At 46.2% G+C, this 27,840-nt stretch overlaps 1 long non-coding RNA gene across 6 annotated transcripts in view; it reads right to left on the reverse strand.

The window, feature by feature from the left end:
• LOC115099174 overlaps positions 1-27,840 on the reverse strand; it is a 174,068-nt gene that overhangs the window by 113,149 nt on the left and 33,079 nt on the right. Inside the window, exon 4 of one of the 6 annotated variants that reach the window (XR_003858703.1) lies at positions 20,074-20,118. The exons of the other annotated variants lie outside the window; for them this stretch is intronic. This is a non-coding gene — a long non-coding RNA (uncharacterized LOC115099174). The remainder of the gene's footprint in view (positions 1-20,073; positions 20,119-27,840) is intronic. 6 annotated transcript variants of the gene reach the window in all.

Consider the following 27,840-nt stretch of genomic DNA (forward strand, 5'->3'; position numbering starts at 1 on the left):
CAGAAACTGCGCTAAATCTGGTCAATGCAGACAATATGTTCCAACGACAACTCAGGATGAGAGATTGTGAATAAGATGTTGTCCGCAAACAGAGAGTTTATATTCTTGATCACCTACTCGTAGGCCCTGTATCTCTCCCTTTGTTCTGATCACCTCCGCCAAAGGTTCAAGATAGAGTGCAAACAATAACGGCGAGAGAGGGCATCCCTGCCTCGTTCCCCGTTCAATTTGAAATGTTGGGGAGTAACCCCCATTTACTTTGATACATGCATTGGGGTTTAATTTTTTTTTTTTTTTTAACTTTTTTATACCGACATTCTTGAAAAATACATATCACATTGGTTTACATCGAAACAAATTTGGAGAAAAACATTACATTGAACAGGGGTTACATCGAACTGGGACCAAGGATATTTAAATAAAACAGCTAAAATACTCTTTAGATAATAAAGTAAAAGGGTGAATGGACAGAAAAGGATCACCACCTTCTATGGGTTGCTCTGAGTAACTTATAAGACTGAAGAAGGATAAAGATTTAGTAACTGGGGGTAAGGAATACTTATGGGAAATTTGACAAGAAGGTTACAAAAGGAGCTTAAGAAGCTGCTTACTCTCTGATAAATTGATAGGCTATCACTAGGGATAGGACGGCAGGGCTACGAGAAGAGGAGATGAGAAATTGAAGTTTACACAGATCAGTCTGAAGTCTGAGGGCTGGTGAGTGACGGAACCTGCCAGCAGGAGACAGGCCCTGTCAAGGGTCAATACGAGGCGAAATGTCCCGTCAGGGGATAATATGAGAGTGTCCACTCTTTAGAGAAATGCTTGTCTGAAAAGCCACGTCTTAAGCTTTTTTTTTGAAGGTCAGCGGGCAGGGTTCCTGGCGGAGATCAGGGGGGAGAGGGTTCCATTGTGGGGGACCTGCTGTCGAAAGGGCGCATTTCCTTAGTGAGGTCTTGGCTGGGGGAGCGTACAGAGTACCTTTGTATGCTGATCTTATTGGTCTGGAGGACGTGTGGAGTCGAAGAGGGATATTTAACTCAAGTGGGGTTTGATTGTGCATAGATTTATGTATCATTGTGAGGACTTTGTGGAGAATTCTGAATTTGATGGGGAGCCAATGTAAATTCCGAAGGATGGGTGTAATATGATCTCCTTTGCTGGTGTTGGTCAGGATCCTTGCGGCAGAGTTCTGTAGCATCTGTAGAGGTCTGGTGGTGTTTGCTGGGAGGACGAGAAGGAGCGAGTTGCAATAGTCAATTTTTGAGAAGATGATGGATTGAAGCACCGTGCGGAAGTCTTGTAGGTGGAGGAGGGGTCTCAGCTTTTTTAGGATTTGTAATTTCGCAGCAGGGGTTGCGATAAAGCTCCATAATCCAAGTAGAGAAATTGCCACCAAGCCCCATTTTATCTAATACGGCTAACAGGAAGTCCCAATGCACCATGTCAAATGCCTTTTCGGTATCGACTGTAAGAAGGACCATGGGAACCCGCTCTTCCTGTCCCCACCAAATCAAATCGAGCACCCGGCGTACATTATCTGCCGCGAGCCTTCCAGGGACAAACCCTGTCTGGTCCGGATGTATTAAAGAAGTCGCGACTCCCCCCAGGTGGTTAGCTAATACCTTAGCCAAAAGCTTTAAGTCCAAGTTAATTAATGAGATGGGCCTATAGGACCCACACTGTGTCGGATCTTTGCCTGGCTTGGCCAGAATCGTGATTCCCGCTTTATTAGCGGCTGAAATCATCCCGTCTTGCAACAGGTGATTAAAAGCTCTAGTTAGGGGCCTGGAGACGATATTACCCAATTTTTTATAGAATCCTGCGGAGAAGCCATCAACCCCAGGTGATTTACCCATTTTCAATCCCTTGATGGCTTGCTCAACCTCAAATTCTGTTATCAGCTTATTTACCATCTCCTGTTGAAGATCCCCCAGTTGTGGTAGGTTGATATCAGACAAGTAGGCCTGGATATCGTCTTGCGATATGTCCAGTCATCTAGAGTATAGTTGTTGGTAAAACTGGGTGAATCGTTCCCTAATGGCCACATTCTCTGACACCATTTCCCCCTTTTCATTTTGGATCTTAAGAATTTGATTAAGACTCATCCTAGCTTTGAGGCGTCTAGCTAACAACCTACCCGCTTTGTTGTCTCCCTCAAAGTAATCTTGTTTTGCTCTATCTAATTGATATACTATGGTTCTCACATCTAATTGCTCTAGGTCCTTCCGGAGACATTTCAGTTGAGAGCATACTTGGGGGTCAGGACTCCGCTTATTACAGATTTCCAGTTTCCCTATTTGTTGAAGGATTGTAAATCTCTGGTTTTCTCTTTCCCTTTTTACAAGAGTGGCTTGCGCAATGAGCTTGCCTCTCGCTACCGCCTTAAAACAATCTCACACCGTAATAGGAGATAGTTCCCCATTGTCATTTTCTGCTAAATATCGTTCCATTTCCTGGTGAAACTGGAGTTCATACTCAAGCTCTCATTAAGTTTCCAGAATCGTTCACCACCCCGGTCTCCCAATCCATGTAAAGAGATTCGATTCGCTGCATAGTCGGACCACGTAAGCACATCAATACTTGCTTCCTTTACAAAGTTAACCAAGTTTTTATCTACTAAAAACATGTTGATCCTAGAGTATGAACCGTGGGCTGCAGAAAAGAAGGTGTAATCCCTCTCGGAAGTATGAATATGGCGCCAAATGTCAACCAATTCCCATTCCCTCATAAAGTTCCTTAGACATTTTACGTGGACCTTAGAGTAAGCGGAGCTACCCATATTTGTATCCAAGTAAGGGTAACATGGCAAATTAAAATCTCCGCCAACAATCAGCATTCCCTCTGCCCATTGCCGCAGAACTGCAGCAATTTTGTCTATAAAGGGGCCTTGGCCCGTATTGAGTGCGTAAATATTCACTACCGTGTAGACTTGATGACCAATTTTGATTTGCAGGAGAAGATATCTACCTTCCAGGTCCCGAACCACTGTCTGCACATCAATGGTCAGATTTTTAGAAAAGAGAATGCCAACCCCACTATATTTGCCCTTGACCGTAGCCACCGCATAGTACTGTACTGGGAAATGATGGGAAATCATTAGTTTCTCATGTCTTTTTCTTAAATGTGTTTCTTGACAAAACAGAATATCTGTTTTGGCATTGAGGGCATCTTGTAAAAGCCGTTTTCATTTGCAATGGGTATGTAAGCCCTTCACATTCCATGATAACACTTTAATTGTTCCCGACATAGTTAGTTGCGCCCTCGATAGACCTCAGTACTGTACTCCATTCAAACAGAATATAGGATCCATCCCACCTCCAAGCATTCCCAGCTACCCCTAAACCATATTTTACTAGCCCCCTGACCACCCCTCCCAACCCCTCCCCTCACCTCCCCCTTCTACTATAGAAAGGATAGTCACTCAAAGTCCCCCCAGTGACCCGAATCCAACCTCTCAAGTACTGATTTCTATACTGATAGAATACTGGCAGCAGTAATATAGCCAGCACTTTAACTTTGTCCATAGCTTGCAACTATATGCCTGATATATAAAGTCTCAAATGTCCATGAACCTCCAACACTAAGAAAGAAAAACGTTCTTGGGATGACTTGCAAGTGTGACACTTCAACTATTGGGATCTGAAGATGGAGTGGATCCCTCTGAATTCCGACGTAGTCTCTTGCCTCCAAACTCACTCTCTGCCATCGCTGAGGATTATCCCTCCGGTCTTGCTCTGCGTTCTGTGAATTATCCTCATCTCAGCAACAGCAAGAATTTTTCTAGCTTCTTCCACAGTCTTAACTCTAGTTGTTGATCCTTTGATGGTGAAGGAGAGTCCAAAAGGGAAAAGCCACTTATAACGCACATCCCCTTTACGTAGGGCTGTCACAATCTCCTTGAACTCCCTTCACTTCCTTATTGTATGGGCAGACAAATCCTGAAAGACCTCAATGGTGTATCCCTGCCATATAATGTCCTTCCATTTTCGTGCTTGTGCCATTACTCTTTCTTTTATCTGATAAGAGTGGAAGCACACCACTATGTCCTGTGGTTGATTGCCCCGTGGCTTAGCCAGGGCCCTGTGCGCCCTATCTAGGATTATCTCCGATTGCCCTTCTGGGGGTTATTATCATAAAGAATTAACTCACATATGTCTTTAATCACCACATTGCAGTCCAAATATGCAAGTTCCTCGGGCACCCCCCGGAACCGCAAATTGCCCCGCCTCGAGCGGTTTTCAAGGTCATCGACCCATGCCCTTAATTCGCTGTTACACTCCTGCAGTAATTTCACCTCTCTCTGTAGGGATTCCTGTTGTTCCTCAACGTTTCCGACCTGCTGCTCTGCTGCACCCACGCGGTCTCCCAGCTCCTCGTGGTCATGGTGCAACTCTACAATCATCGCCTTGATCTCGGCCTTCATAGTGCCCATCTCCGTCTTGAGATCCACGAACCAGGCTTGAAAATCGCCGCAGGTAAGAGGAAGTGTATCAGCAGCTGAGGGCGAGGGCACTTCGCTCACCGGCGCTGATGTGTTCTCGCTGCCATTTTCGCGGGCTTCTCCCTCCTCCAACGCTGCTCCGGGAGGCCGCGACCTCATGTGGTCAAAGGAAAAATGTTTTAAGTCTGTGATTTTCTTTCGCACAGAGATCCCGTGTGTTTCTCGAGTCCCTTCAACTTGTTTCGATGCTGAATTGGAGGTTCTGTGCTCTAAACACTGCAATTATTGAGATCGGATTCGGGAGCTCGTTCCCTAGGTGGCCATTCATTGGAGTGACATCACTTCTTCCACCATTTGCTGCATAACTTAATCGGCCAACTCATAGTCTCTCAGTTATGCCCCCAGAATGCCCCTAATTTATCCAGCTAAACTCCTACTGGCTAACTTATTAGCCAGCTAAAATATTGCTGGCTAAGTGCCCAAATATTCATTAGCCATAAGAACATAAGAAATTGCCATACTGGGTCAGACCAAGGGTCCATCAAGCCCAGCATCCTGTTTCCAACAGTGGCCAATCCAGGCTACAAGTACCTGGTGTTGCATGGGAGGTGGACTCTTGGGCCAAGGTGGGGTTGACACTACCCATAGCAGGAATCCTACAGGTCCCCACCGTCGGCAGGTGAAGTGGGCTGGCTGAAGGAGGCCGGCTGGAGCTTCACCAATACCAGCCCTCGTTCCCCGCGGGATGAGCCTTTGAGTACCGGGGCCAGCTGGAGTTAGGTGGGCCTCCATGTGTCATTGAAGAGGAGATGAAGAGGTCAGCCCAGAGGCAGCAACTATGGAACTGAAGAGTCTGTACTGGACGAGGCGGAGTCCCGGAGACCCGGGTGCCAATAGGAACCAAAGTCTGACAGGGGGCGCCCGAGCAAGAACAGGCCGAAGACTGAGAGGCCCAGTCCAGGACGAAGACAAGGGATGCGTCGTAGAACAAGCTGAACTCAGGGCCAGTGGCAATCAAGGAGCGGTTGCAAGGCAAGGCTGAAGTCAAGTCCAGAAGAAAGGCGATAGCATGGTCGGACAAAGTAGAGGTCTGGACTAGGAGATGATCAGTAGCGTGGTCAAGTGAAGCAGAGGTCTGGACTAGGAGTTGATCAGTAGTGTAGTCAGGTGAAGCAGAGGTCTGGACTAGGAGATGATCAGTAGAGTGGTCAGGCGAAGCAGAGGTCTGTACGACGAGATGATCAGTAGAATAGTCAAGCAAGGCAGTGGTCGGGTCCAGGAGAAGATCAATAGCGTAGTCAGGCAAAGCAGTGGTCGGGTCCAGGAGAAGATCAGTAGCGTAGTCAGGCAATGCAGTAGTCGGGTCCAGGAGATCAGTACGTAAGGAAAGCCAAGTAGCAGGAACACAGGAACGAAGACGAGAAACCAGGAACAGGAACTCGCAGGGATCAGGAACCAGGAACACGAAGGAAACACCAGGAGGCAATGAAGTACACGACCAGCCTGGAGACTTGTTGCAAAGGCGACTAACAGGATCTGAGCCCGGCCTTATATAACGGAGCTTCAGCAATGTCATCATCTGGGGCTGCGGCCAAGTTCCTGCCACAGGCCTTTTAAAGGACGTAGCGATGCGCGCGCCTAGGAAGGGGTAAGGCGCTGGATGGCGGTGTCTCTCTGCGGACCACGGGGAGAGGCCCGCCACGGAGCACAGGAATCAGTAGCAGAACCAGGAGTGCCGGGGACAGCCCGAGGATGGAGCTGGTGGCCTGCAGCCGCAAGGGAAGTGGAGCCAGATGCTGGATTAGGCAGCAGAGGGTAAGAGGGCCTGGCCATGGGCCTGCGGCGGCCGGCACACGCAACACCTGGCAAGTACCAAAACACTAAGCATATCCCATGCTACTGATGTCTTAGAGAATAGTCATGCTATTACTGGCAAATTGATTAATAGCAGTTTATGGACTTCTCCTTCAAGAACTTATCCAAACCTTTTTTAAACCCACATCCTTTGGCAACAAATGCCAGAGCTTACTTGTGCATTGAGTGAAAAATAATTTTCTCCGATTAGTTTTAAATGTGCAAAAGAGCAAATAACAAATTACCCGTTCTAGACCTCTCATGATTTTAAACACCTCTATCATATCTCCCCTTCAGCCATCTCTTCTCCAAGCTGAACAGTCCTAACCTCTTTAGCCTTTCCTCATAGGGGAGCTGTTCCATCCCCTTTATCATTTTGGTCATCCTTCTTTATACTTTCTCCATTGCAACTACATCTTTTATGAGATGCGGTGACCAGAATTGTACACAGTATTCAAGGTGCGGTCTCATCATGGAGAGATACAAAGGCATTATGACATTTTCCTTTTTATTCACTCTTCCCTTCCTAATAATTCTTAACAGTCTGTTTGCTTTTTTGACTGCCGCAGCATACTGAGCCGATGATTTCAATGTATTATCTACAATGATGCCTAGATCTTTTTCCTGGGTGGTAGCTCCTAATATGGAACCTAACATCGTGTAACTACAGCATGGATTATTTTTCCCTTTATGCATCACCTTGCACTCGTCCACATTAAATTTCATCTGCCATTTGGCTGCCTAATCTTCCAGTCTCGCAAGGTCCTCCTGCAATTTATCACAATCTGCTTGTGATTTAACGACTCGTCGTTTTCCTTTCCAGATCATTTATAAATATATTGAAAAGCACCGATTCAAGAACAGATCCCTGCAGCACCTCACTATTTACCCTTTTCCACTGAGAAAATTGACCATTTAATCTTACTCTCTGTTCCTTGTCTTTTAACCAGTTTGTAATCCACGAAAGGACATCGCCTCCATGACTTTTTAGTTTCCTTAGAAGCCTCTCATGAAGGACTTTGTCAAACACCTTCTGAAATGAAGCAGATTTGTGAGGCAAGACTTCCCTTGGGTAAATCCATGTTGACTGTGTTCCATTAAACCATGTCTTTCTATATGCTCTGTGATTTTGATCTTTAGAATAGTTTCCCCTATTTTTCCCAGCAATGAAGTCAGGCTCACTGGATCGCCCCTGAAGCCCTTTTTAAATATTGGGGTTACACTGGCCACCCTCCAGTCTTCAGGTTAAATGGATGATTTTAATGATAGGTTACCAATTTTAACTAATAGATCTGAAATTTCATTTTTTAGTTCTTTTAGAACCCTGGGGTGCATACCATCCGGTCCAGGTGATTTGCTACTCTTTAGTTTGTCAATCTGGCCTACTACATCTTCCAGGTGCACAGTGATTTGGTTCAGCTCATCTGAATCATCACCCTTGAAAACCATCTCTGGAACCGGTATCTCTCCAACATCCTCATTAGTAAACACAGAAGGAAAGAATTAATTTAGTCTTTTTGCAATGGCCTTATCTTCCCTAAGAGCCCCTTAAATCCCCTTTGTCACCTAATGGTCCAACCGACTCCTGCACAGGTTTCTTGCTTTGGATATATTTTAAAAAGTTTTTATTATGAGTTTTTGCCTCTACGGCCAACTTCATTTCAAATTCTCTCTTAGCCTGCCTTATCAATGTTTTACACTTAACTTGACAATGCTCATGCCTTTTCCTATTTTCTTCAGATGGATCCTTCTTCCAATTTTTGAAGGATGTTTTTTTATTTATTTATTTATTTATTTATTTATTTTTAATTTTTATATACCGAGGTTCTTATAGAGACTATAAATCACTCCGGTTTACATATAACGATAAACTGCCCAACAGAGATAAGGGGGCTTTACATAGAACAGTGGTACATATGGAACATTTTTGGCTAAAATAGCATCTTTCACCTCACCTTTTAACCTGGTCGGTAATCATTTTGCCTTCCTCCCACCTTTCTTAATGCATGGAATACATCTGGACTCCGCTTCTAAGACTGTATTTTTAAACAATGTCCAGCTGCACCTTTTTCTCTATTTTCTTCATTTTATCTATTTCCCTTTTGAAAATTTAGTGTTAGAACTGTAGATTTACAAATTGTCCCCCTTCTAGTCATTAGTTCAAATTTGATCATGTTACGGTCACTATTGCCTAGTGGCCCCACCACCATTACCTCTCTCACGAAATCCTGCATTCCACTAAGAATTAAATCTAAAATAGCTCCCTCTCGTTGGTTCCTGAACCAGTTGCTCAATGAAGCAATTGTTTATTCCATCCAGGGATTTTATGTCTCTAGCATGTCCTGATGTTACATTTACCCAGTCAATATTGGGGTAATTGAAATCTCCCATTATTACTGCACTGCTATTTGGTTAGCTTCCCTGATCTCTCTTAGCATTTCATCATCTGTCTGATCATTCTGGCCAGGTGGACAATAGTATACTATCACTCCACTCTCACCCAACACACATGGGATTTCTACCCATATAGATTCTACTGAGCATTTAGTCTCTTGTATGATCTTTATCCTGTTGGACTCTATACCCTCCCGGACATAAAGTGCTACACACCCACCAAGTTGATCCTCCCTATCATTGCGGTATAATTTATAGCCTGATATAGCACTGTCCCATTGGTTATCCTCCTTCCCCCAGGTCTCTGAGACTGCAGGAGGTCGTTCAGCGAGGGTTCCGGACCCCCGCTGAATGACGTCCTGCAGTCGATCTCCTGCCGGCGCCATTTTCCGTATGGAAAACGATTCGCGGCAGGAGATCGCTCCCGGACCCCCGCTGGACCCCCAGGAACTTTTGGCCAGCTTGGGGGGGGGGCCTCCTGACCCCCACAAGACTTGCCAAAAGTCCAGCGGGGGTCTGGAACGACCTCCTGCGTCGAATCGTTTTGGTCTATGGCCGCCGCCATTTTGCGGCGGCCATTTTGCAAAATGGCGCCGGCTGAAGACTACACGATTTAGTGTGCCGGTTTCCTGCTCTCCCCCTTCCCCCGATTTAGCTACGGACCGCCGCTACGGAGGTAATTTAAGGCTACGGAGGTAATTTAAGCTACGGACCGCCGCTACGGACCCCCAGGTAATTTAAGGCATTTGGGGGGGGGGGTTCGGGAGGGTGGGGGATTTAATTTAAAGGGTCGGCGTGGGTTTTAGGGGGTTTTAGTGTGCCGTGTTTTAGTGTGCCGCTGGACCCCCAGGTAATTTAAGGCATTTGGGGGGGGTTCGGGAGGGTGGGGGATTTAATTTAAAGGGTCGGGGGTGGGTTTTAGGGTGTTTTAGTGTGCCGGTTTTCCTGCCTCACCCTTCCCTCGATTTACGATTTTTTGACGATAAATCGGGGGAATTGGTATTGTATCGTGGCCCTAACGATTTTTGACGATTTAAAATATATCGGACGATATTTTAAATCGTCAAAAAACGATTCACATCCCTACCTCATAGCCACATAAATCCAGGAGTAATGTAGTCACTGATCTATAGTGACATATGGTTACTATTTTACTTGAAATCTAGGGATGTGTGTCATTCTCGTTTTCATTATTCACTATGCATTTCTCTATGCATTTTTTTGGTATCTTGGTTTTTACTCTTCTCAGTATGTACTGGGAGTAAATGGAGTCTTGATAAGGTGGTAAGTACTAGTTATGATGGAGTTTTTTTGCTATTCATGGATGGGATATATAAAGAAACACTTTATACGTTATCTGTTTATTTGGATGTTGGAAATTACAATAAAAAATATTTGTGTTAAGAGTTACTACTTTTGAGATTCTTTGGGAGATTAGAGGCACACAATTTTTTTTTCTAATTACAGAATCTGAACACTGGTAGCATTCGCCACCGTCAAGCATTTTCACAAGAGTGCTTCATGACCATTCACAGTTTCTTTGATGCCTTGGAGATGAACACAAAGCAAAAGGAATATTATTTATTTATTTAAAATCTTTTCTATACCGTCGCTAAGTTATATACCATCGCAATGGTTTACATGTAGGCACATATTTAATGTAGGGTAAAAGTGTACTATAGTACATTCTAATAGGTGCCGTCAAAGGTTCGGTTACAATATATCATTAGACAAAATAATTTTTAGAGGCATGGGTCATGACCGAGTGTACCGAAGGTATTTTCATGGGTAAATTTATCATACATGTTGTTATCAATATGCTTATTGTGATGTGTAGTTCAGGGACTACTCTACTGTACCGTCATAAACATACGTGAAAGTTTATTTTAAAAGTTATATTTATTGGATTTTTACAAGTATATATTTTAGCCTTCGGATTCATTGTGGAGCAAATAAAAAAACAATTTAAAACTTGCTAACAAAATGGAGCAGATTGCTAGAGGGAAAAATTATATGGGGGTGCCACTTACCAATCAGCAGAGGAGTGAGTTATTTCAAGCTATGTATAAACTCTCACTAAATATAAATCTAAAAGAACTGAAAATTTTACAGCACTGTCAGGCAGCCAGATTGCGTCAGCGGGTCCCGGTCCTGTTTCCCTCGCGGTCCTTGCAAGTCCAGCTAGGCCCCGGGCCTTCGGTAGCATGCCAGGCCTCACGCTGGGCCTCGGCATCTCAGTAGCTAGCCACGCCCCTACGTGCGTGCGGACCAGCCACCCTGATGTAGGTTCCAGGGCGGGGCCTAGTTCTGCGGTGCACCCTGATTGAACTCATGTTAAAAGGAAGTTCCTGGCCTCACTTCCTTGCCTTGGCAATCGGGTCGGTTTGTTTCTGAGATTGCCCTTGCTTGTGTTCCTGCCTGCTTGTTCCTAGTCTCGTTCCAGAATCCTTCTGTTCCAGTTCCGTTCCTGCTTGTACCTGCTTCCTTGCCCTGCTTGTTCCAGTGTCCGTTGTCCATCTCCCTGGTCTTACCCCGGACTGACTTACTGCCTAAGACCTCAACTTGTTCCTGACCTGCCTGCCTGTCTACCAAAGACCTCAGCTTGTTCCTGACCTGCCTGCCTGCCACCTGCGAAAGACCTCAGCTTGTTCCAGACCTGCCTGCCTGCCGCCTGCCCAAGACCTCAGCCAGCTCTTCGACCTTGCCTGACCTCTGGATCTTGACCCTTGCTTCACTGACCACCTCGGACTGATTCCTGGACTTTGACCTTGCAACGCCTGACCCTCGCTTGATTCTGGCTCTGTCCCTAGCCTTGTCCTCACCATCTCTCTATATTGGTTCGCTCTCCTCCAACCTGTTTCCAGCATCGAACCCGATAGCACTCCTCTAGTATCTGTGGGCATGCCAGACTTATACTCTCCCAGGAGACCCTGTGAGGCCCACCTAAGTCCAAGCGGCCTGGGTCCCTACGGGCTCCTCCTGAGGGGACCGCAGGCTTCCAGTGGTGAAGCTCTACACTGCCTCTGTCTCCTTCCGGGCTCCACCCCCCTGTGGACAGTCCCTGTACTGCCACAGGACAGGGGTCCACCCCCGAGCACAACAGGTTGCCAAGGCCATGGACTTGGCGGAGTCTCCTGCCTCCAGGGCCCTACCAGGACTGGCCGCTACAGTAAAGCAACATCACCAAGCTTTGGAGACGCTGGCTTCTTCAGTAGAGGAGCTACGCTCCCGGCTACAAGAGACTGCTATGGCCAACCCTGTGGGCCTCCCGGCCACTATGCTTCCTAGAGCAACTCTGGCACTTCCTGCACCCCCTAGAAACAACAGGGATCCACGCTCCTGTCGTGGCTTCCTTAACCAGTACTTTATGCAATTTGCTCTCCAGCCCTCCTTGTTTTTGAAGGAGATCACGAAAGTCACCTTCATCCTGTCTCAGTTGGAAGGGAAGGCTCTGGCATGATCCTCTCCCTTATGGGAATGTTCTGATCCCATCCTCTCTAAGATGTCTGATTTCATTGCTCTCTTCAAGCAGACCTTTGGAGATCCTGGTCGGATGGCTATTGCCAGTTACAACTTACTCCATCTTTGTCAAGGGTCATGGACCCTCTCTGAATACACAGTGGTTCTGAACCTTAGCCACAGAACTTGGGTGGCAAGAGGATTGCCTACAACCATCTTCCTAGATGGACTCTCGTCTGCTCTAAATGATGATCTCTCCATCCGTGAGACTCCCACGTCTCTAGAGGACCTGATCTCGCTTGCCAGAAGGATCGATCATCGCCTCCGGCAAAGACGCCTAGAAGTAAAAGCTCCACGCTCTTCCCCAGTACGGCCTGTAAGCACACCCTGAGCTCCTGCAAGGAACATAACACCACCAGCTTCCTCCACTGTGGAACCTATGGAAGTGAACCAGGGACGGTTATCTCCCACTGAACATCTCCGCCGTAGAAAGGAAGGGCTTTGCCTTTACTGTGGCATTTCTGGATATTGTCTGCAGTTCTGCATGGTCCGTCCGGGAAACTGCAACGCCTGAGCCCGGCGGGGGTCCCGAGCTTGGGCGCTACTGTTTCTGGCCCTCACTCCTGCTTCCAGTATCCCTGGGTATCAAGACCCACACGTTCGCCACCACTGCTCTCATTGATACTGGAGCGAGTGACAGTTTCATTATGGACGATATCGTCAAAATCTTGGGAATACCCCTTCAACCCTTGGAGGTGAGTCTCTGTATCACTTCCATTCAAGGAGAACATCTTCTCGGTCTAATCACCCATCGGACTGTGGCTATTCACCTTTCTGTGGGTACACTCCATAAAGAAGAAACATCCTTCTATGTGTTGAAACGCTCAATGCATCCGGTAATTCTGGGGTTACCTTGTCTCCAGACTCATGAACCCCAGTTCGATTGGCAATCCCTGCAGCTGGTACGGTGGGGTCCAAAATGCCAAACTACTTGTCTCCAGCCGGTGTCTCCCGTGATTCTGGTTTTGAAGTCTACAACGCTTCTTGGTCTGCCTCCACAGTATATGTTACAATGTCAAAATGTTATAATGTTATAATCATATAAAGGTATCTCTTTTAATTCTTTTTACAAGTTAACATGTTACAATGTAAAAATAAGCAGTTCCTGTCTTATTTGTTATGTTAGATGTAAACTGATGTGATATCTCGATCGAATGTCGGTATATAAAACAGTTAAATAAATAAAAATAAAATAAAATATGGAATTCAGTGATGTACTCTCAAAACAGAAAGCAGACACTTTGCCTCCATTACGTAAGTTCAACTGTCCCATTGAACTGCTGCCGGGCACGATGCCTCCCAAAGGCAGAACCTATCCCTTGTCTCAGCCTGAGACTCATGCTATGTCAGAGTACATAAAAGAAAACTCGGAGAAGGGGTTTATTAGATCATCTGATTCGCCCGCAGGAGCAGGGTTCTTCTTTGTGAAGAAAAAAGATGGTGGTCTTCGCCCGTGCATTGACTATCGGGGTCTCAATGCCATAACACGCAAGGACCGTTATCCACTACCCCTTCTCAGTGAACTATCTGACCACCTCGAAGGCGCCAGAGTGTTTTCCAAGTTGGATTTGAGAGGTGCGTATAATCTAGTACGTATCCAACCTGATGACATCTGGAAGACAGCATTTAATACTAGGGATGGCCATTATGAATACGTAGTCATGCCCTTCGGGCTGTGTAATGCCCCAGCTGTCTTTCAGCGTTTCATGAATGAGATCTTCAGGGACCTCCTGTACAAATTTGTTGTCATCTACCTTGACGACATTCTGATATTTTCCAAGGACATTGAAAGTCACCGTGAACATGTTCGTACTGTCCAACGATTAAGAGAAAATCATCTATACACTAAACTAGAAAAATGTTTGTTTGAACGCACTCGTCTACCTTTCCTAGGATATATAATATCTGACCGTGGCTTTTCCATGAATCCGGAGAAAGTCCAAGGAATCCGTGACTGGCCCCAGCCAGTTGGGCTTCGAGCCTTGCAGCGGTTCCTAGGCTTCACTATTATCGAAGCTTCATTGCCAACTACTCCTCTGTGATCGCCCCGCTTACATCGATGACTAAGAAGAGGGACAATACCCGAGTCTGGACATCTAGAGCCATCGCGGCCTTCCAGAGCCTCAAGGATGCCTTCAGCTCCGGACCGTGTCTTCATCACCCGAATACCAAATGTCCGTATGTAGTAGAGGTTGATGCCTCAGCTATTGGAGTCGGGGCTGTCCTAAGCCAACATTCATCCACAGGCAAGTTAGTCCCTTGTTCCTTCTATTCACACAAGTTCACCCCCACAGAACAACGCTACACAGTTGGCGATCATGAACTACTGCAGTGAAGTTAGCTCTTCAGGAATGGCACCCCTGGTTGGAGGGGGTGCAGTACAAATTCATTATATTCACGGATCACAAGAACTTAGAGCACCTCAAGGAGGCTCAGCTTCTAAATCCCCGGCAGGCCTGCTGGGCCTTGTTTTTTGAGAGATTTGACTTTAATCTCTGTTTCTGTCCTGGTTCTAAGAATCAGTGAGCTGATGTGCTGTCTCGATCCTTTGAACCCGAGGATCTTCCAGAAGTTCCTAGTTATATCATCGATCCTACCTGCATATCAACAGCAGCAACCATGACTGTTCCAGTCGGGAAGACTGTCGTTCCTCGCTGACTACAAGAGCAGGTCTTAAAGTGGGCCTATGATTCTAAACTGGCAGGTCACCCTGGCCGTGCCAGGATGCTGGAAATGCTGCGCCGACATTATTGCTGGCCCACCGTGGTACAGGACTCTCGGAGTTATGTGGACTCTTGTCCCACTTGCGCACAACAAAAACCACCAACAGGAAAGCCCTGGGGCTTGCTACAGCCACTCCCAGTGCCTACGGAACCCTGGTCCAGAATTTCAAGAGATTTCATCACGGATCTTCCCCCATCGCAAGGCAACACAGTGATTTGGGTCGTAATCGACTGCTTCTCGAAGATGGGGCACTTCATCCCATTGCCGGGTCTTCCGTCAGCCCCAGAATTAGCAAAACTCTTCTTGAGAAACATCTATCGACTTCACGGGCTCCCCAAGGAGATTGTCTCTGATTGGGGACCACAGTGTGCCGTCAAGTACTGGCGCTCCCTATGTCAGAAATTCAGTATTTCCTTGAGTTATACCTCGGCCTACCACCCTCAGGCCAATGGGCAGGCCGAGAGAATGAATCAGACCTTGAAAACGTTCCTACGTTCATAAGTCAATGACCAACAGAATGATTGGTCAGACCTTCTCCCTTGGGCCGAGCTGTCACATAACACTCATCTCGCAGCAGCCACCAACGTGTCTCCCTTTTCAGTGGTCTTTGGAAGGCAGCCCTGTCTGCCTCTTCCTGTTCCTGTTCCTGTTATGGTTCCATCTCCTGCAGCACAATCCATGGCTCAAACCATCCGCCAAGTATGTACTCAAGTAAGAGAACGTCTCTCACAGGCTGCTGAGTGCGCTAAACGCACCTCGGATCTCCATCGACGACCTGCTCCACTCTTCCGACCTGGCCAGAAAGTTTGGCTGAGTGCCTGCCATATCCGTCTCCGACTTCTGTCTCATCGGCTGGCCCCGAAGTATATTGGTCCTTTTCCCATACTCAGAAGGGTGGAAGCCGTTTCCTATCAGCTCCAGCTACCCCGGTCCATGGGCATCCGCAACACATTCCACATGTCTTTGTTAAAGCCTCTTGTCTTGTCCTGGCCCTCTCGCAAAGACCCTCCAGCTCTACGTGTCTCGGCAGAGCCTGATACTTCTCTGCAGGTAAGAGAAGTCCTTGATGTTCAATGACGTTGAGGCAAATGGGAGTATCTCCTAGCTTGGGAGGGCTATGGGGCCGAGGAGAACTCATGGGAACCCTCTCAGAATATCCTTGACAAGGATCTTTTGAAGACCTTCCATAGACAGAATCCTGAGAAACCCCAACCGTGTAGGGGGAGGCCTAGAAGGGGGGGTACTGTTATGCGCCCCACCCGCAGTCATCCCTTTGGGGTCACACAGCGGGTCCCGGTCCTGTCTCCCTCGCAGCCCTTGCAAGTCCAGCTAGGCCCTGGCGTCCCGTGGCGGCGGTTGCCGGGCCTTCGGTCTCACGCCACGCCTCGGCGTCTCATCAGCTAGCCACGCCCCTACGCATGCGGACCAGCCGCCCTGATGTAGGTTCCAGGGTGGGGCCTAGTTCCGCAGCATACCCTGATTGAACTCATGTTAAAAGGAAGTTCCTGGCCTCACTTCCTTGCCTTGGCAAATTGGGTCGGTTTGTTCCTGAGATTGCCCTTGCTTGTGTTCCTGCCTGCTTGTTCCTAGTCTCATTCCAGGATCCTTCTGTTTGAGTTCTGTTCCTACTTTTACCTGCTTCCTTGCCCTGCTTGTTCCAATGTTCGTTGTCTCACTGTTCTTACCCCGGACTGACTAAGACCTCAGCTTGTTCTTGACCTGCCTGCCACCTGCCCAAGACCTCAGCCTGCTCTTCGACCTTGCTTGACCTCTGGATCTTGACCCTTGCTTCGTTGACCACTCCTCGGACTGATTCCTGGACTTTGCCTGACCTCGCTTGATTCTGGCTCTGTCGCTAGCCTTGTCTTCACCATCTCTAAATTGGTTCGTTCTCCTACAACCTGTTTTCAGCCTCAAACCCGATAGCGCTCCTCTAGTGTCTGTGGGCACGCCGGACTTATACTCTCCCAGGAGATCCTGCGAGGCCCACCTAAGTCCAAGCGGCCCCAGACTTTTCACATGCGATACGAATAGAAAATAACCTTCTAAGTTTGTACCTGGAGTGACAGTGGGACTCAAACTCTGGTCTCCTGGTTCATAACCCACTGCTCTAACCACTAGGCTACTCCTCCACACCCATGTGCCTGCCGAATTGCTGGGACTTCCAGGAGGCCTTTATTTTGTGATCTTAAGATTCTTGATGGCGTGTAAATATATAACATGGCACCTGCCCATGGGATATTTGTGATATTAATCAATTTATGAATTAGGATTAAAATTTTATACTTAATTCTAGTTCTGACCATGAGCCAGTGGAAGGTGGTGAGTACTGGGGTAATATTTTTTCTGGCTGCAGAATTTTGTAACAGCTACAGGGAATGCAAGATAGAGGAAGGAACTCCTAGTAATAGGTAATTACAATAATCTGTCTCTGCAAAGATCAGCAATTGCAACAGTGTTCTGCAGTCTTCCATGCTCAATAAGGGTTTTAAATGTCTTAACATGCAAGCTTCATATATCCAGCACAGATGACATTTTTGATGTGAGTTTTCATTGAAAGATTTGATTCATAATGACCCCCGGGTCACGCATTGTTTTCATTATGGGTATTGATTTAATTACCAAATTCAAATTTTATATTCTCTGGTATGTACTTGGTCCGGGATAGCATTATGATCTCTGTTTTTGAAATATCTCTTGATAGATGGTTTTGAAGCATCCATTTATCAATAGCACCTAAAAATATTTTTGAGATAATTCATTGTATTAGCTATGGAGTCTTCTATTGGTATAAAAAACTGGATATCATCAGCATACATGAAGAAGTTGAGCCCTAGACCAGCCAGCAATTTGCATAGTGGAATAAGGTAAAGGTTAAACAGTATTGCCAACAATGCTGATCCTTGCGGGACACCAGTTTTAATATCTTTCCAAACAGAGGTGTTTTGTTTAACACAGATTTGAAATGTTTTTTCATTCAGATATGAGTTCCCGATATACCAAATTCTTTTAGACACCCAATCAATATATCGTGATCTATGGTATCCAACACGGCGGAGATGTCAAGAAGGATCAAAAGATAGTGTTAGCTGCCATCAAAACCATGGCAAATGGTGTCCAGGGCAGATAAAAGGAGTGTTTATGTGTTATTATTTCTTCTAAAGCCATATTGGTTTGGAAACAATATGTTAGCCTTTTCTAAATAGTCAGTATGTTGGGCAAGGACAAATGATTCAATAAGCATTGATAGAAAGGATAAATTTGAAATAGTAAGGTAAGTAGCTAGCATATTAGGATCTAGATTCTGATTTTTTTAAATGGGTCTCACAAAAGCTTTCTTTGCTTCCCATGGGAGGATTTCCTTCTGAGAATGTATTCTCAATGGATTACTCCTGATTCCCCCCTCTTATGTAATGTGGCGGGAATACATGGTCACTCTCATGCAAATGGAGCACTATAGCCTTATGATGTGTGCTTTTTGGCACATAGGATCTCCATGGACTAGTTAAAGCTTGGCAAGGCTTTTTTGACTTCTTACCAAACTACTTAACAAAAGGTGGGTTACTCCCCAGCATGGGAAGCGAAAACTTGTAACAGTAGTAGACCATTCTTAAATAGGTGCTGATAGGAACCAAGGAGGTTTGGGTGAATGAGAGTGTGTATGGATGGGTAGGAAGGAAGGGATTTGCAACAGGTAGGGGGATGGGTTATTTAATTTTTATAATATTACTGTTGCTAAAAAGATATGACAATTTGTTATTTTGTATTAATGTTTGATTTATTATGGTTTTCCATGTTTTCCTGTCTTGTTGAAAAAAAAGTTTTAAATTGTGTGCCACTTATTTTTATTCTAATTAGCTTTGTTACTTTTCCCACAGCAGACAAGACAAGCTGTTATTAAATCACCTTATGTTAGTATGTTTTACCCTCAAAACAGAGGCTGAAGGTATTGCCTTGGCCTTAAGCAGTGCCACAATCCCCCAGGGCTGGGGATGATTGACAGCACAGCTGTGTCATTGCTTGCTTAACATCTAAGCTGCTTCCACTCACAATTAACACCGGATGCCACGGTAAGTGGCATAATTGTTACACAAACTAAACCATCCATTAATCTTATAGAAGGGGGATCTACTCCATCCAATGCCTTGATTGGTGATATTCCTTTAGATAATTTAATTTCAGCTCCAAACCTGTCATTCTAGCATTTTCAAAGAAGACACATCCCAATTCAGCACAATAGAAATAGCAACTCGTAAATTATGTGTATTTCCTTTTTTCCTAACTTGCAAATTCCCTTCTGGAGTGTGCCACTTTTTATATGCCCCATCTACAAAGCAAATATCTAAACCAAATTCAAAGATATTTTGCAAATGTAGTCGCTGGAAAAGTGTGTCCCTGCCAGGCAGACAGTATTGGCCTTGTTCTACCTTGAATTCCAAGATATGAATTTATCTAGCCAAAAGAAAGCATTAAGCCTAATCTACTGCCATAAGAAACCTCCAGTCTAAGAAAAGCAAGAATGTACATTTCAAGTTCGAAATGGGAAAATACAATTTAGAAAGCCAAATTCAGTTCAGTTGCCCCTATTGGCCGACAGCCATGCCATAGCTCTACACCCCAGATAAAACATGGAAATCAGTTACAGTTCTTTTCAGCACGAACACTGGTAAATCAGGGATATTATCACAGAAGCCTAGATTTGATAATTCAAATTATTCTGTTATTCTATCAATTAAGGCTGTGAGGTTGATTGAAAATGAGATAAAACCTCAATGACATAATCTGTTTCATGTTGTTGTCAAAAGTATAAAACAAAAAAATGTTGCTTGTGGTGTTTTCAGGTTTTAGTTCACGCTAAAGCATCTAACGCATTTTAATGTTTTTAGCATGGGGCAATACTCAAAACAAACAACACAAAAATAAAACAAAAGAGCCAAAACGAAAAAGCTCGACATGAAAACAGCAGCATGGAACGAAAGCTTTTGCCATGTATGTACAACTTAGTACTAAACATTGCTACAGCGCTACTGGATGTTTGCATCCCTAGTATCCATTTGTTTCACCTTCACAGTCTGCTTGGATAAACCCTTAACAACCACAACAACAAAAAACACTTTTCCAGTCTATAGATCACAAACCTGGAATGGTTTCTGGTGAAAACTGAGAGAGTACAGCAGTTATTTCTGAAAGGCAAAAGGAGAGGTTAGGGGACATCCCTTTGACTGCCACTTTAACATCTTTTAACGGGACAAGATTTTTTTCCTGCATTTTAATGTATGCTTCTGTTACTGATAAAAGACTGGTTAAACCGAAACTGGCAGCCTGTCAGCCTTCAAGTAATAAACAAGGCAGAAAAGATCATGTGACCCGCACTTTTAAATCCAACAGCAATAACACACACACACACACACACACACACACACACACAAACACACACAGACTAATCTTGTTTCAATAAAAACAGCAGCAGGTCACTGTAATAAGAGGGAGTAGAGGCTTTAAGGTTGCTGGCAGAGCACCAGCAAGAGTTCAGGGGTTATCCAAGCGGAATAAAATTCCCACGGGAAAGGTAAAGGTATTGCTAGTTTTACCAAGTAAGCTGTCAGGTGTGAGGAGGATGCAAAGCACTGATAAAGCTCCTTTTGTAAGTTTTACCTTTAATCATTTACAGTACTAGATTTTAAGTTCACTTGAACTGAAACCCATGGCTCTCTCTCTCTCTCTGCCTTTATCTCTACACACCCCGCCCCATTCATTTCTTGATTACTTTTATAAGAGGCAGGGTGTGAAGGCATCAGTCAGTTAATGCAATTTTTTGGCACTGATTAACTTAATACGTTTTTTTTAAGAGTGCTAGCAAATTTTAAAGGATCACAGAGAATAATGCCCCAGTTGAGAACCTTCATGAAAAGCAACCTTTTAAAAATGCTACCCTAGGTACATTCTAACTTGTGGATCACAAATAAATATAAATATTTAGAGTATGGGGAAAAAAGTGAGAAGATGACAGTGGGATATCAAATATTAAGTGGACATGACCATAACGTATCATAATCAGCCTCTACAAATCACTCACTAGCCTCGCTTATAATAGGTATTAATCCATGCATCCATACTCTTCTACACATTGGGGCGGATTTTAAAAGGGTTACGTGCCTCCTGCGCGCGCTGAGCCTATTTTGCGTAGGCTCGGCGATGCGCACAAGCCCCGGGAAGCATGTATGTCCCAGGGCTTAATAAAGGGGGGCGAGGCAGGGCGGGGGCGGGACGGAGCCTCCAGGCACAGCGGCCATTTGCTGCTGTGCCCAGGATCGCGGGCCGGCCGTCGCCGGCACACATAACCTACGCCTGCCCGGAGGCAGGCGCAACTTCGCGAACAAAGGTAAGGGGGGGTAAGGTGGGGGGTGGCGGAAAGAAAGTTCCCTCCGAGGCCGCTCCAATTTCAGAGTGGCCTCGGAAGGAACAAGGAAAACCATCGGGGCTCCCCTAGGGCTCGGCGTGCGCAAGGTACACAAGTGTGCACCCCCTTGCGCACGCCGACCTCGGATTTTGTAACATGCGCGCGGCTACGGGCGCATGTTATAAAATCAGGGTAGATTTTTGTGCGCCGGGTTGCGCGCACAAATCTATGCCCACGCCTAAGTTTTAAAATCTGGCCCAATGTGAATAAACAACAAAACAAATAAGAGTTCTCTCACAAACTGGCTCCATCCAATTTCATAAATCACTTAGGACCCTAAATGCTGAATTTCTTTCCAACATCGGCCGATGTTTCAGAGGAATGCCTGCATCAGGGGAGAAGGCTCAGTAAGAGTCTTGAAGGAGTGCGGAGTGAGAAGATGTGGAAGGGGATGAGTGAGTGAGTGTGAGTGAATGGATATGGATGGAGTGTGAATACTAACTAAAGTTCCCTCCGAGGCCGTTCCGATTTCGGAGCAGCCTCGGAGGGAACGGGCAGCGCAGGGCTCGGCGCGCGCAAGTTGCACAAATGTGCATCCCCTTGCGCGCGCCGACCCCAGATTTTATAAGATACGCGCGTATCTTATAAAATCCAGCATACTTTTGTTCGCACGTGCGTATGTTTTTAAAATCTACCTCAGCGCGTATCTTATAAAATCCGGGGTCGGCGAGCGCAAGGCTGCCATTCCCGGAGCGGCCTCGGAGGGAACTTTCCTTCTGCGTCCCTCCACCTTCCCCTCCCTTCCCCTATCTACCCCACCCCCCAGCCCTACCTAAATCCCCCCCACCTTTGTTGGGCAAGTTACGCCTGCTTGAAGTAGGCGTAACTTGCGCGCGCCGCCCCGGCATCCCCCGGCAGAGGCCGCAGTGCCGGGGGACTCGGGACTGCCCTCCCGGCCCGCCCCCGAACCATCGCCACACCCCCGGACCCGCCCCGGACATGCCCCCTGGACACGCCCCCTCCCGCCCCTTTTAGGAAGCCCCGGGACTTACGCGCAGGGGTTTTAAAATCTACCCCTAAGTGTTATTGTATGAGCCTCATAATCTATTATTAAATCCATTTGTATGAAAAATATGACACTGGCTCCATGCTTCTTTGAGAAATTGATGCAATCCCCCACACACCCACTTCCTATCATCACTTTAATGTGTATTTTCTAACATCAGCACACAGTGGGGTAGATTTTATAAATTTATGCAAGTGCGTACTTTTGTTCGCGCACCAGGCGCGAACAAAAGTATGCTGGATTTTATAAGATACGCACGTAGCCGTGCGTCTTATAAAATCCGAGGATGGCACGCTGCCTGTTCCCTCCGAGGCCGCTCCGAAATCGGAGCGGCTTCGGAGGGAACTTTCTTTCCACCCCCCCCGCACCTTCCCCTACCTAACCCACCCCCCCCCCCCGGCCCTATCTAAACCCCCCCTACCTTTGTTGGCAGATTTACGCCTGCTGAAAGCAGGCGTAAATCTGCGCGCGCCAGTGGGCTGCTGGCGCGCCATCACCCAAACCGGGGGCTGGTCCGGAGGCCTCGACCACGCCCCCGGGCCGGCGCCACGCCCCCCGGTCCTGCCCCAAACCGCCCCTGACCCCGTACATGCCCTCTCCCTGCCCCTTTTACGAAGCTCCGGGACTTGCGTGCGCCGGCAGCCTATGCAAAATAGGCGCGCCAGCGCGAGTGCCCAGTGTTTCCATGCACTGCAAAGCACAGAAATAAAGAGCAGCGAGTTACGGCAGCTACATTTTTTAATCCTGAGATTGAAAGGAAACCATAAGAATTGCAAAAGATCCAAAAAGAAATGGCTTGAAATCACAAGAATTTTTATCAAGGAACTTCTAATATTTTGTCATCGTCAACACCCAAGGAAGGGAACATTTTTAAAGTGTGTTTTCTTAAAGTAAACAATGTCAGAGAATGATTCCTAAACTCAGCACTTTGTGCTTTAATAGGGTTATAAGATATTTTGAGTTATTATCTAAAGGTTAAATATTCAGTCCCCTCTCCATCTATCTCTACATTTTATTATCCATAAGCAAATACCTGGGTTTCATAAATTCCTTCAGCGTGAATCAACATTCTCCAGTTTGAACAAAGAAATGCAACATCAAACACTATCAGTCAGACTACCATTAATCATTAATTAAAAACATTAAAGAATAGTTTACCTACATTTTTACTGAACTAAGAAAGGTTAAATCTTTAAGCTATAGCTATACTAAAAAATAATACAAGACAGCCAGACGCAGGTAGGATGCTAGGAAAAATTAATAATCCTGTATCTCTAAGGCGTCAGGTGCCTCACCTACAAGGGTAACCAGCAGGTTAAGTACTAATGAACTCTGCCATTCCTAATGCATTTTACGGTAAACAGAAATTACAATTTGAGCTAAAAAAAAACCATTTAGCTTCTACAATAAGAGGGTAACTTTCAGGCTATGCCAGCAGCATATCCACATGTAGATCTGCGATAGCATTTTATGTCCACGCATATCATATTTGTACATATTATAAAATATGGAAATATTTACTTCAGAACATATGCACGTATTTATGTTTATGTGCTAATACATGCAATGCATGGAATGCACATACTTTTCCTACTTATTTTAAAAATACATCCTACCTAATAAACGAAGGATGACCGACGTGCCACAAATGCGCAGTAGAGACCAGCTCTACCGCGCATGTGCGGGCGAGCACGTCGGTCTGAAAAAAAAGCCAGAAAAAAAATGGCGGCGTCGAGTGGCAGCGGCGGCGTCGGGAGGCAGTGGCGGCGGCGGCGGCGTTGAGTGGCAGCAGCGGCGGCGGCGTCCAGTGGTAGCGGCGGCGTGTGGTAGCGGAGGCGTCCGGTAGCGGCGGCAACAAGGGAGGAGAGAGAGAGGGAGGGACTGACAAAGAGAGGGAGGGACTGAGTGAGAGGGGAGGAGAGAGAGGGAGTGGGATACTGAGGTGAGGAGGGGGGAGTGAGACTGAGTGAGAGGGGGGACTGAGTGAGGGAGGAGAGAGAGAGGGAGGGAGAGAGGGGGAGGGAGAGGGGGGAGAGGGAGTGGGACTGAGGGAGAGTGAGAGGGAGAGTGAGAGGGAGGGGGGAGGGAGTGGAGAGGAGGGAGAGTGAGAGGGAGGGGGTGAGGGAGTGGGACTGAGGGAGAGCTGAGAGGGAGGGAGGGAGAGGGAGAGGGAGGGAGGGAGGGGGACTGAGGGAGAGTGAGAGGGAGGGAGGGAGGTAGGGGGTTGGGTGGTGAAGAGGGGGAGGTGAGAGATAGAGGGATGTAGCCCGTTTTAACGGGCTTAACGGCTTGTATACACATATTTTACACATGAAAATTAAGTAGGACTGACTTGCATAAAACCTGATTTATGTGCGTTGTCATAATTTTTAAAACGTGTATAATTGAAATTACTTCAAAATAGATATGAGATAAGTCTTAACTCTAAAATATCATTAATCATGAAATGGTATCAGATCTAATTGTGCTTGATAAAAAGTTAGTATAGCGGTGTTTAAAAAAGGATTGGATAAGTTCTTGGAGGAGAAGTCCATTACCTGCTATTAAGTTGACTTAGAGCAGGGGTCAGGAACCTTTTTGGCTGAGAGAGCCATAAACGCCACATATTTTAAAATGTAATTCCATGAGAGCCATACAATATGTTTAAAACTAAATACAAGTAAATGTGTGCATTTTATGTAAGATCACACTTTTAAAGTACAATAAGTCTCTGAAAATATTACACCAGGCCTTAAGACACCAATACATCTCCTATTAGGAAAACGGACCAAGTCAGGCTGCTATAGAGTCCTACACAGAAACTACACGCCAGCAGAAAACCTCACCTGAATCACGTGCTGTCCCTCACCTAACATAGAATAAAGAGACCAAAACGCATAACAAGAAGCATGCAGACAAAAACTGAATTGGAAACTGCAACAAGCCAGAGTCTCTGTATGCAGTGTAACAAAGGAAAAAAGAAACATCACACATCCTTATAAAACAAATCAAGAAATATAAAATCATCAGCAGTAAAACTGTACTAACAAAAAGAACATATTTCGAAACAGCTGATGAGTGGAATATCCAATAATTAAAAACTCATATAAAACATTTCCAGATACCAACAAAATATTTCAAAATAGCAGACACAAAGATCCAGTAATGAAAAATAATAAGGATACAAAATTTTTTTTGCTCTGCATACCTGGGAACGTTTGATATCCAGGTGTCCTGAGATTGTTCTGAATTAGCAGGAGGTGGGGTGGTTTGCTTGGAACTTTCTCCTCTCTCAGTCACATACCAGCGCTCTCTCTCACACTGGCTCTCAATGACACACCTATACACACATGCTCTCAGTCACTCACATATACAAATGTTTTTTCTCTCTCACTTATATAGGCTCTTAATTACACATTTACACACATGCTGTCTATCTTTTCACGCTTACACACACACAGGCTTTCAATCACATAAATACATGCTGTCTTTTTCTCTCACACACAAACTCTCATTCACATGCTTACAAACATGTCCTCTCTTTCTCTCATTTACACACAGGCTCTCAATCACATACTCACATGCTCCCTCACCTAAATCAGCTCTCAATCACACACAGACACACATGGTCTCTCTCTCTCATTTAAACACAGGCTCTCAATCACATACTCACATGCTCCCTCACCTAAATCAGCTCTCAATCACACAGACACACATGGTCTCTCTCTCTCATTTAAACACAGGCTCTCAATCACATACTCACATGCTCCCTCACCTAAATCAGCTCTCAATCACACACAGACACACATGGTCTCTCTCTCTCATTTAAACACAGGCTCTCAATCACATACTCACATGCTCCCTCACCTAAATCAGCTCTCAATCACACAGACACACATGGTCTCTCTCATTTAAACACAGGCTCTCAATCACATACTCACATGCTCCATCACCTAAACCAGCTGTCAATCAGACACAGACACACATGATCTCTCTCTTACTTATACACACAGGCTCTTAATCATACATACACATGATCTCTCTCACACACAAAGGATCTCAATCATACACACATACTCTTTCAAACAAACAGGTTTTCAATTACAAACTTACACATACAGGGTCCCAATGGTAAACTTACATTCATGCTCTCTCTCTCACAGGCAGGATCTCAATCACAGACATACCCTCTTTCACATATACAGGCTCTCAATCATTCACATACATGCAATCTCTCACTCACACACACACAGGATCTCAAACACACATGCTTGCTCGCTCATTCACTCTCTCTCTCTCTCCCCCCCCCCCCGGGAACTCGCGGCAGCAGCAGCCACCTCCCAACGCTAACCTCCTTCATTTTCAGCCCTCGCGGAGGCGAAGGCGGAGTCCCATCGGCCGCGGTTGAAGATTTTCATTTTCCTCCGAGCCGCGCTGCAGTCTTCTTCCCGTTGGACACCAGTGTGCCTGCGCGGGTCTTCCCGCGCAGGCACCCGATGCTCTCCACATCCTCTTCCGGGCCGCGGGAAGAAGAGAGCACGCCGGTGCTCTCTTCTTCCCGCGGCCCGGAAGAGGAAGTGGAGAGCATCGGGTGCCTGCGCGGGAAGACCCGCGCAGGCACCCGATGACTCCAGCGCTGGCACCCGGCTGACACCCGATGACTCCCGCGCAGGCACCCGGATGACTCCAGTCGGCGTGCTCTCTTCTCCTCCCCCCCCGCGGCCCGGAAGAGGAAGTGGTGAGCATCGGGTGCCTGCGCGGAAGAAGAGACCACGCTAGTGTGGTCTCTTCTTCCCGCGCAGGCACCCGATGCTCTCCACTTCCTCTTCCGGGCCGCGGGGGGGGGGGGGGAGGAGAAGAGAGCACGCCGGTGCCGCTGACTCCAGCTGTCCTGCCGCGTTCCGCCCGGGCTGACAGCATTTTAAGCCCGGGCAGCGGAGGACCGGGGAGCAGCTGGGTCAGCGGGGAACCGCGAAGTATGGCGACACTTGTCTGCGAGCCAGATGCAGCCCTCAAAAGAGCCATATCTGGCTCGCGAGCCATGGGTTCCCGACCCCTGACTTAGAGAATAGCCACTGCCATTAGCAATGGTAACATGGAATAGACTTAGTTTTTGGGTACTTGCCAGGTTCTTATGGCCTGGATTGGCCACTGTTGGAAACAGGATGCTGGGCTTGATGGACCCTTGGTCTGACCCAGTATGGCATTTTCTTATGTTCTTAATCTACAGGCTCTTGCCCACAATGGGCTTCAACCAGTATCATAAAACCAAGCACCTGAGTTTATGTCATATACATGTTCCTGACCCTATTTCTGCAAATGTTTATTTACTTTGACAAACTTTTTATTGCTCAAAAATTTTTCATTCAAGAACAATTTTTTTATTGTTCCTATTCCAAATATTATTTCACTTTTCTTAAAAATGACCAGCTCCTGCCATGCTCAAGTGCTTGAAAATAA

Source organism: Rhinatrema bivittatum, chromosome 9 (genome assembly GCF_901001135.1).
Source record: "Rhinatrema bivittatum chromosome 9, aRhiBiv1.1, whole genome shotgun sequence".
In the NCBI taxonomy this organism is placed as follows: Eukaryota; Metazoa; Chordata; class Amphibia; order Gymnophiona; family Rhinatrematidae; genus Rhinatrema; species Rhinatrema bivittatum.